Source organism: Thalia democratica, unplaced genomic scaffold (genome assembly GCF_965202585.1).
Source record: "Thalia democratica unplaced genomic scaffold, ktThaDemo2.hap1.1 HAP1_SCAFFOLD_772, whole genome shotgun sequence".
Classification (NCBI taxonomy): domain Eukaryota; kingdom Metazoa; phylum Chordata; class Thaliacea; order Salpida; family Salpidae; genus Thalia; species Thalia democratica.
The window spans coordinates 32,501-42,500 of record NW_028139744.1 but is presented as its reverse complement, the minus strand read 5'-3'; the positions used below and the strand labels follow the sequence as shown (position 1 = coordinate 42,500).

The 10,000-nt window shown below is 31.2% G+C and overlaps 4 non-coding genes across 4 annotated transcripts; all 4 read right to left on the bottom strand.

The window, feature by feature from the left end:
• Window positions 1-103: 103 nt before the first annotated feature.
• Window positions 104-256, bottom strand: LOC145847006 (5.8S ribosomal RNA). The gene has a single exon (XR_014371000.1). It is a non-coding gene; the product is annotated as a 5.8S ribosomal RNA (ribosomal RNA).
• A 182-nt stretch (window positions 257-438) lies between these two features.
• LOC145847017 (small subunit ribosomal RNA) lies at window positions 439-2,246 on the bottom strand. The gene has a single exon (XR_014371010.1). It is a non-coding gene; the product is annotated as a small subunit ribosomal RNA (ribosomal RNA).
• A 3,500-nt stretch (window positions 2,247-5,746) lies between these two features.
• On the bottom strand, window positions 5,747-5,865 carry LOC145847003 (5S ribosomal RNA). Its single transcript, XR_014370997.1, has one exon. It is a non-coding gene; the product is annotated as a 5S ribosomal RNA (ribosomal RNA).
• A 2,859-nt stretch (window positions 5,866-8,724) lies between these two features.
• Window positions 8,725-8,843, bottom strand: LOC145847021 (5S ribosomal RNA). Its single transcript, XR_014371013.1, has one exon. It is a non-coding gene; the product is annotated as a 5S ribosomal RNA (ribosomal RNA).
• Between the last annotated feature and the right edge of the window lie 1,157 nt (window positions 8,844-10,000).

Here is a 10,000-nt window from a genome sequence, read left to right as displayed (position 1 = left end):
CTTCAGCTGTGAAATCGCCAGACCAGCTGTCTTTGACGACACGCTCCTTAATTAAGAAACGAGTCGCAGGCACTTTCAAACTAATGAAAGGATCGGTTGTTAAAGACCCTGAGACGGACGTGGCCCCAGGATTACCCGAGGCCGCAATACGCGTTCAGAATATCGATGCTCAATGTGTCCTGCAATTCACATTACTTCTCGGAGCTAGCTCCGTCCTTCATCGACGCTCGAGCCGAGTGATCCACCGCTAAGAGATCTCTCGTGTTAATCAATCTCAATGCAACCAAAAAATCGTGTTCAAAAAGAAGCGGCCGCGCCAGCACTTGCGTGCTGAATTATTACTCCCGCTGTCAGGAAGCAACGCGACCGAACTATAACAGTTACAGGGCTCGGTCCCTTCGAAGAAGAGACGTCGCTTGAAATCAAATTTCGATTCGTTAATGATCCTTCCGCAGGTTCACCTACGGAAACCTTGTTACGACTTTTACTTCCTCTAAATGATCAAGTTCGATCGTCTTTTCGAACACCGGCGAGTGCGTTGCCGCACGTACCAGGCTCAATCGGAGGACCTCACTAAACCATTCAATCGGTAGTAGCGACGGGCGGTGTGTACAAAGGGCAGGGACGTAATCAACGCAAGCTAATGACTCGCGCTTACTGGGAATTCCTCGTTCAAGGGAAACAATTGCAAGTCCCTATCCCTAGCACGACCGGGGTTCAACGGATTACCCGGACCTTTCGGCCTAGGGAACACACGATGATCCGGTCAGTGTAGCGCGCGTGCGGCCCCGAACATCTAAGGGCATCACAGACCTGTTATTGCTCAATCTCGTGTGGCTAAACGCCACTAGTCCCTCTAAGAAGTTGTCTCCGACCCAATGGGTCGAGCAGCTATTTAGCAAGTAAGAGTCTCGTTCGTTATCGGAATTAACCAGACAAATCGCTCCACCAACTAAGAACGGCCATGCACCACCACCCACAGAATCAAGAAAGAGCTCTCAATCTGTCAATCCTCGCTGTGTCCGGGCCGGGTGAGATTTCCCGTGTTGAGTCAAATTAAGCCGCAGGCTCCACTCCTGGTGGTGCCCTTCCGTCAATTCCTTTAAGTTTCAGCTTTGCAACCATACTTCCCCCGGAACCCAAAGACTTTGGTTTCCCGGAAGCTGCCGGACAGTTCTTAAGTTCGACACTGCCCGATCGCTAGTCGGCATCGTTTAAGGTCAGAACTAGGACGGTATCTGATCGTCTTCGAACCTCTGACTTTCGCTCTTGATTAAAGAAAACATTCTTGGCAAATGCTTTCGCAGTCGTTCGTCTTGCGCCGATCCAAGAATTTCACCTCTAACGGCACAGTACGGATGCCCCCGTCCGTTCCTATTAATCATTACCTCGTGCTCCGAAAACCAACAAAATAGAACCGAGGTCCTATTCCATTATTCCATGCAACATTATACAAGCGTAAAGCCTGCTTTGAACACTCTAATTTTTTCAAGGTAAACTTGCCGGACCACCGCAACACTCAGTTAAGAGCACCGCGAAGGCACCGACCAACAAGAACAACGAGGCCAGTGCTAGCCTTTCGACCGACCAACCTCGCCGTCCCTATATCCAACTACGAGCTTTTCAACCGCAACAACTTAAATATACACTTTTGGAGCTGGAATTACCGCGGCTGCTGGCACCAGACTTGCCCTCCAATGGATACTCGTTAAAAAGTTTAAAGTGTACTCATTCCAATTGCAGGACCTCGTACGAGGTCTGCATTGTTATTTTTCGTCACTACCTCCCCGAGCCGGGAATGGGTAATTTGCGCGCCTGCTGCCTTCCTTGGATGTGGTAGCCGTTTCTCAGGCTCCCTCTCCGGAATCGAACCCTGATTCTCCGTCACCCGTTACAACCTCGGTAGGCCGATACCGTACCGACGATAGTTGATAGGGCAGTTGCTTTAATGAGATGTCGCCAGCACTAGGCCGTGCGATCCGCAAGCTTATCCAGAGTCACCATTGTAACGACCCGAAAGCCGGTTAGTTTTGGTCTGATAAATGCGCGCCTCACGTCAGTTCGGCGCTTTACGCATGTATTAGCTCTAGAATTGCCACAGTTATCCATGTAAAAGCGTACAATCAAATGAACCATAACTGATTTAATGAGCCATTCGCAGTTTCACTGTACGTGAGCTCGTACTTACACTTGCATGGCTTAATCTTTGAGACAAGCATATGACTACTGGCAGGATCAACCAGATAACTATCCGAGGGCGTTTAAACCCGTTGCTCGACTGAGCGTTTTTACTGTATAAATACAGACCTTTTCTATCACTCGGCTTAAAAGCCTTGCGAACGTTACTGAAAGTCGGCGCCGGCCTTTTGCTGTTTAAAGCGCCAGCCCGCGTCGACTGCAGCATGCAGCTTTACAACTGACTGTTCTTTCTCCCGACCAACCGTTTGCCTTCTGCCGGTTAACTCGTCAGCAGCAACACGCCATCTGTCTGCTGCAGTTACCCGCCTCGAGCCGTGCCTGCCTGCGTCGGCTACTCGTCTCGACGACTTCGCAAAGCTATAAGCCTACCGCCGCTGGACGCTTGTAGTTTTTCATACGCTGCTCCAATGCGTTTACATAGCACGTTCGCCGCCGCTGCAATAGCCGCGCCTCGGGTGCTAAACAGTAATGCTTTAAGCCCGCTTTCTCGTCAAGTCGACCGAACGCACAAACACGTCTCTCTCACTAGTGTAAAGTAATGCATACGTGTATGATGCTCAAATGTTGCTGTTGAACTTTTTTTGCCGATTTTTTCCGATTTTTTTCAATTTCTTTGTTTCTTTTCAATTATTTTAATGTTTTAAGCTTATTTATGCTACGTTTAAATGTTTTAATACTTTTTTATACTTTATTTAATATGTTTAAAAGAAATAAATAAAAAAAAATATGTATAAACTACTTTTTTTAATGTTTTAAATATATATATTTATTATAAATAAACTTTATTTGTATTATTTTTTATTTAAGCGTACTTTTTAAATCTTTATATTTGTTTTATCGTTTTAAGCACATTGCGATAAATATAATAAACAAAAAATTGAATAAAAATAATAATAATAAAAAAAAAAAAAAAAAAAACATAAGCTTATTTTATATGTTTTATTTTATTTTTATTTAAACTTACTTTTCAAACCTTAATACTCGTTTTATTTTTTTAAGCAGATTGCGATAAATATAATAAACAAACAATTAAATGAAAATAAATTAAAAAAATCAAACATAAGCTTATTTTATATGTTACATTTTATCTTTATTTAAACTTACTTTTTAAACCTTTATAGTTGTTTTATTTTTTAAGCACATCGCGATAGATATAATAAACAAACAATGAAATAAAAATAATAATAAAAATAATAATAAATCATAAGCTTATTTTGTATGTTTCATTTTATTTTATTTAAAACTTACAATTTAAACCTTTGTATTTGTTCTATTCTTTTAAGCACATCGCGATAAATATAACAAGCAAACAATTAAATAATAATAATAATAAAAAAATCATAAACTTATTTTATATGTTTCATTTTATTTTTATTTAAACTTACTTTTTTAACCTTTATAGTTGTTTTATTTTTTAAGCACATGGCGATAAATATAATAAGCAAACAATTAAATAAAAATAATAACAAATAAATAAAACAATACGGCTAAACTATAAAAAGAAAACTAAATAACTGATAAATACTTGTAAAACAATATTTGAAAAATGTATTTTGAAACACAACACGATTGATTTATAAATAATAATATATTTTTAATTTGTGTAGTTCATTTAAAGTAGTCTCCCTTTTTGCTTCTGGTTTTATTAGAGTTATATATAACAATAAATGGTGTAGTTTATTTAAAGTAGTCTCCCTTTTTGCTTCTGGTTTAATTAAAGTTATATAACACATACTATAGTAAGTTAGATAAACTATAGTAACTTTATAAAACTACTTTACAAAATACATTTGTATAATTTAATAACTTTAAAATAACTATCAAGAATAAAATAGAATAGCTTTAAGTTTAGTATACAATTGGTATGTAAATTGTGTAGTTTATTGAAAGTAGTCTCCTTATTTGCTTCTGGTTTTACTTGAGTTACATAACGTTAAATAAACATACTTAATAAACGTAACCATCAATACTGTCATTTTAATAAAACTAAGTACAAATACATTGAATTAACATAGAACTTTAAAAAGCCTTCGCTAGTATCTGTTGGTAACAGTAAATAACCTATTATGACTCACAATACAAGTGCGAAATTTATTTTTCATTTGATTTTTCAGGTATTTATTTATTTGTGGAAATAAACTTTTTTATTACATTAGAAACTAATTGAATTTTTCCTATAACTATACCTATTATTATATTTAGTATGCTTAAAAGTAATAAAATGACACGTCGCGATTATATAATAAACAAACAATCAAACAAACAAAGAAATAAAAAAAAAAACTATTTTTTTAAACTTATATTTCAACTATATGTCTTATTTTATTTTCATTTAAACTTACTTTAAACCTCTGTATTTGTTATATATATTTCAACACAATACGATTAAACTATAAGACAAACAACAAAATAAAATAATCACATTAATAAATACACTAAGCAAATAGCTAGAATAAATATAAATAGTTCAATATATACAATATATTTCTTCCATTTTTAAGTTACTTGTTAAACATATTTATTTAAAAATGTTTCTTTAGAATATAAAACTAACAGTTCTACAAATAAAGAAATTAAAAAGCCAATACACATAACACTAACTTTTCATAAATTAGATATGCAAATATGAACAAAATAATAACTAAATTCTAAAGCTTTTGTAAACTGTGAACTTATAAACTTATAATAATAATTGCATATTCACTATTCACAATAGCTTTTTATTTAGTACACAACTGGTCTGTAAATTGGGTAGTTTATTGAAAGTATAATCCCGTTTTGCTTCTGGTTTAAATAAAGTTATACAACACATACTAAAGTAAATTAAATAAAGTAATTCACTACTATCGTATTAAATAAAACCAATTTACAAAATACATTAATTTAAATTAAAGTGAACTTTGAACTTATAATAATAATTGCATATTCACTATTCAGAATTTCTTTAAATTTAGTACACAACTGGTCTGTAAATTGTGTTGGTTCTATTCAAGTACTCTCCTTGTTTGTTTTGTTTTAGTTGTATTTATTTTTAGATACTAGCACATTCAATACACATAATAAAGTAAACCAAATAAACTCTATTAATTTAAACTAAGTACAAATACATTAAGTTAATACAAAACTTTAAAAAGCTTTTGCTAGTATCTGTTGGTAACAGTAAATAACTTATTATGACTCACAATACAAAAGTGCAAAATTTATTTTCGTTTGATTTTTCAAGTAGCCACGCTTTTATTTGTTTTTGGACAAAAAGACTTTAAAGTTTTAGTATAAAAGACTAATTGTATTAATTTTAACTCAGAAAATTGTACTCTACAAGATGGTGCCATTATTTTTTCGATATCTCAAACTGGTCAAACCACTTTTTTAGCGCTCTAATTGGTTTAAACAGCAAATAACGTTATCTGATTGGCTTACGTTTTTATTTGCTAATAACTAGAATTTACTTTTCTTTTAAGCGTTAAAGAAATGTAAATAAACGAGTAATAAGTATAAATAGGTCAGAAAGAAAAATAGTACAAAAAAGATGAATTCAAAAAGCAAAAGCCTACGGCACGTGGTATTCCCAAGCGGTCACCCATCTAAGTACTAACCACGCCCGACACTGCTTAACTTCCCAGATCGGACGAGATGGGGTGTACTCAGTGTGGTATGGTCGTAGGCGTTTGAAGGCGTTTACAAGCCTTTATAAACCCTTCGGTTTATTTAAAAAACCTATTTGCACTTGATTTACAATCAATTTGATATTTTAAAATTATTCCTTATAAAATTTTAACCTGAATTAACTTTTTTTTTGTTTTTTTAATCAACAGTTACTCCCAAACTGTACTAAAACTGTATTGTAACTGTACAAAAGTGTTTGTTTAAACAATTGTTATCTATAAATTACCTAAGACCAGGAAAAGTAGAAGTAAAGTTTATTGAATTATTAAATAAATAAAATAAAATCGTAAAATAAAATAATACAATATGTTTACAATTTGTCATTGATCTATCCATTTATGTTATTGCATTACAAATACAAACATTGCATACATTCAAGAGTATTATTCATCAATCTTTTCAATATAATAAGTTTTAAATTTATATTTATTTTTAAATAATTCCTGACATTTTAGATTACCTGAGATTTTTTTTTTAATTAAATTAATTTTAGTAATTAAATACTTGACGTTCTATTTTGTTTAATTTGATAACTCAACCATGTTTATTTTTTTTACTAATTTAAAAGAACTATTAAACTAAAAGACATTACATACAGCTTCTAAAAGTTTTAAACACCTTAAAAAATATTATTATTTTAAAGATATATTAAAGAACTAAACAGATATTACTCCTAAAAAATCTTGTTAATAATATATAAAAAGTACTCAAAGTCAGACTCGGAAATATATATACTGTTGTATATCTTACTTGAAGTTCACTGTAATTGACACTGTATAACAAAATTATAAAAATCAACCTATTTATATAGCAAAATATTTCTTTATCTTTGTCGTGGCGCGGTGGGTCAGTGGTCTTATCAGCTGACTCATAAGCAGAAGGTTGTAAGATCGAATCCCGCTAGTCGTCACGAAACACCACTATCGTTCAATGTTCGGGCTTCAAATTCTTTGAGATTATACTGTACTATTTATCTATCTAACTAATCTATCTAACAAATGTTGTTCAATCTAGGTTGTGGGTACTTGGGTCGAGTAATGCCTTTGACTTACAATCTGTTGTGGATTGACAATATTCCTCTATCTATCAATAAACAAATCTATCTAATAAATGTTGTTCAATCTAGGTTGTGGGTACTTGGGTCGAGTAATGCCTTTGACCTACAATCTGTTGTTGATTGTCAACATTCCTCTATCTATCAATAATGATTATATTCAATAATAAATGTTGATTAATTCAGTTGTAAGAAAACCAGTGCGCTGGTTAGGTTGGGTAAGGCCTTCGACTTACAATCTTGGGGATTATCAACGTTCATCACAAGTACAGTAACGATCTCATTGAATTTCCAGTTGGAACATTGGATTGTAGTGGTGGCCTACTTTGTAGGTTTTTTGCCTAGTTTGTTTTTTGCCTAGTAGTGTTTGCCTAGTTTGACAAACTATTGTATATATATTGTATAACTTTATTTGTATTATTTTTTATTTAAATTACTACTTATTATTAAAGAATTAAATTTTCTTAGAAAAAAAAACTATGTATTTTAACTAATGCTTATTTTATATGTTTTGTTTTATTTTTATTCAAACTTACTTTAAACCTCTGTATTTTTTATACAATACGATTAAACTATATAACAGAAAAATAATTAAATAATCAAACTATTGAATAAGCAGTTAATTAGTGTGTTTTTTTATGCTTCTTTCATTTTTAACTTACTTGTTAACCATATTTCTTTTATTAAAGTATAAAACTAACAGTTACTAAAATAAAATAATCATAAAGTCAATACACAAAACACTAACTTTTTATAATTTAAATATGCAAACATGAATATAGTTATGAATCTATTATTTATTCAAATAGAATTATTCAAAGCTTATAATTATAAAGCTTTTGTATAATGTTTCAATTACAGTGAACTTTAAGTAAGATAAGTTTTTTTTTTTGTATTAACTACAAAATTGGTATTTTAGTTTATTATTAGTAACTAAATACTTATATTTATTATATTTAAAAAAAAACATCTATACTAACTCTAATTTCAAAGCATATTAAAACATACAAATTTTACCAACTAAATATTTATTTTTATTTTAATTATTATAACTTTCAAACATAAGCTTGTATACCTTATATACCTATATACCTCATATAGTAGGCTTGACATAACATAACATTATTTAATTCTTTTTGTTTGAAATAAACTCATTTAGTTATTAGTAAATTACAACATAAATGTTTATAACAATATAACTAAGATTTAGCTTTTGAGTTAGTAAACTTTGATAGTTTTCTTTTAATAGTTTAATAGTCCTTATTTAAGTTCAAACAAAATTGCTATATATTTAATACACATACAAAAGTAAACTAAGTAAACGTAATTCAATAGTTTCTATTAAGTAAAAGTAATTACAAATACATTAAGTTAATACAAAACTTTAAAAAGCTTTTGCTAGTATCTGTTGGTAACAGTAAATAACTTATTATGACTCACAATACAAAAGTGCAAAATTTATTTTCGTTTGATTTTTCAAGTAGCCACGCTTTTATTTGTTTTTGGACAAAAAAACTTTTAAGTTTTAGTATAAAAGACTAATTGTATTAATTTTAACTCAGAAAATTGTACTCTACAAGATGGTGCCATTATTTTTTCGATATCTCAAACTGGTCAAACCACTTTTTTAGCGCTCTAATTGGTTTAAACAGCAAATAACGTTATCTGATTGGCTTACGTTTTTATTTGCTAATAACTAGAATTTACTTTTCTTTTAAGCGTTAAAGAAATGTAAATAAACGAGTAATAAGTATAAATAGGTCAGAAAGAAAAATAGTACAAAAAAGATGAATTCAAAAAGCAAAGGCCTACGGCACGTGGTATTCCCAAGCGGTCACCCATCTAAGTACTAACCACGCCCGACACTGCTTAACTTCCCAGATCGGACGAGATGGGGTGTGCTCAGTGTGGTATGGTCGTAGGCGTTTGAAAGCGTTTACAAGCCTTTATAAACCCTTCGGTTTGTTTAAAAAACCTATTTGCACTTGATTTACAATCAATTTGATATTTTAAAATTATTCCTTATAAAATTTCAACTTGATGTAAGTATTTTTTTTATTAAAACCTTTTTTTTTGGTGTTTTAATTACAATTACTCCCTGTAACTTTATTTAAGACTTTGTTTAAAAGATTGTTAACTATATTCTATATTAAATACTATGATTAGAAGTAAAGTTTATTAAGTGATTAAACTAAATAAAAAATAATGTTAAAATAAACATGTTGTGTTTAGTTTGTTTTACTATTTCTCATTGTTCTATTTATAGATGGTTTTGTTTTACTTCAAGAATATTTATAGTTAGTTTCTAAAGAATATCTCATACTACATCAGATTTTACGATTAACTTAATTTTAGGTAATAAAATATTTGACGTTTAATTTAATAACTCAACTATGTTTATGTTATAAAATAATAGTATATAATACACATACATTATAATATAATAATATGTATAACTAGTTGTTTTACTTTAAAATGAATAATTAAGTGGAAGAATTAAAAGAACTCACATTTTTGAAGAGAGCGTGGAAAACCAGAATAGTCTATTAAAACATTTATTAAATTATCGATAAATATAGAATACAATAGAATTAAACATATAAACGTAACTGTGGTTGCTTAGAAACTAAACAAGAATTTTTTTAATAAAAATATAAAATAGTTATTATATAGAATTAAAATAAAATAAAAGTAATATAAATTATATTTTTAAACTAAATAACAATTCACGAGCAATATTAGCGCAATGTCAGAGTATGAGTTTATAATAAAGGAATTGCTTCCTTGATGTTGATACTTACCTTATTCAAATAGAATACATTTTCAGCAATCAGGCTTGTGTTTATCTTAGCGCGCGTAACACAACGTTTGTGGGTTTTGGCACACTTTTGTCGATAGTGGGCGCCCCGCCTTTTAAGTACAGAAATTTCGGGAATTTTCGATTTTCGGAATTCTGACTCGACAGATCGTTTTTGTTTGGTCCAGAGACCCCGTAAAAATTTTTCAGCCCATTTGAAGCATGATGAAAAAATGTTATTTCGACCCCCTTTTTTTAGGGGTTACGGGGACATCAACCCATTT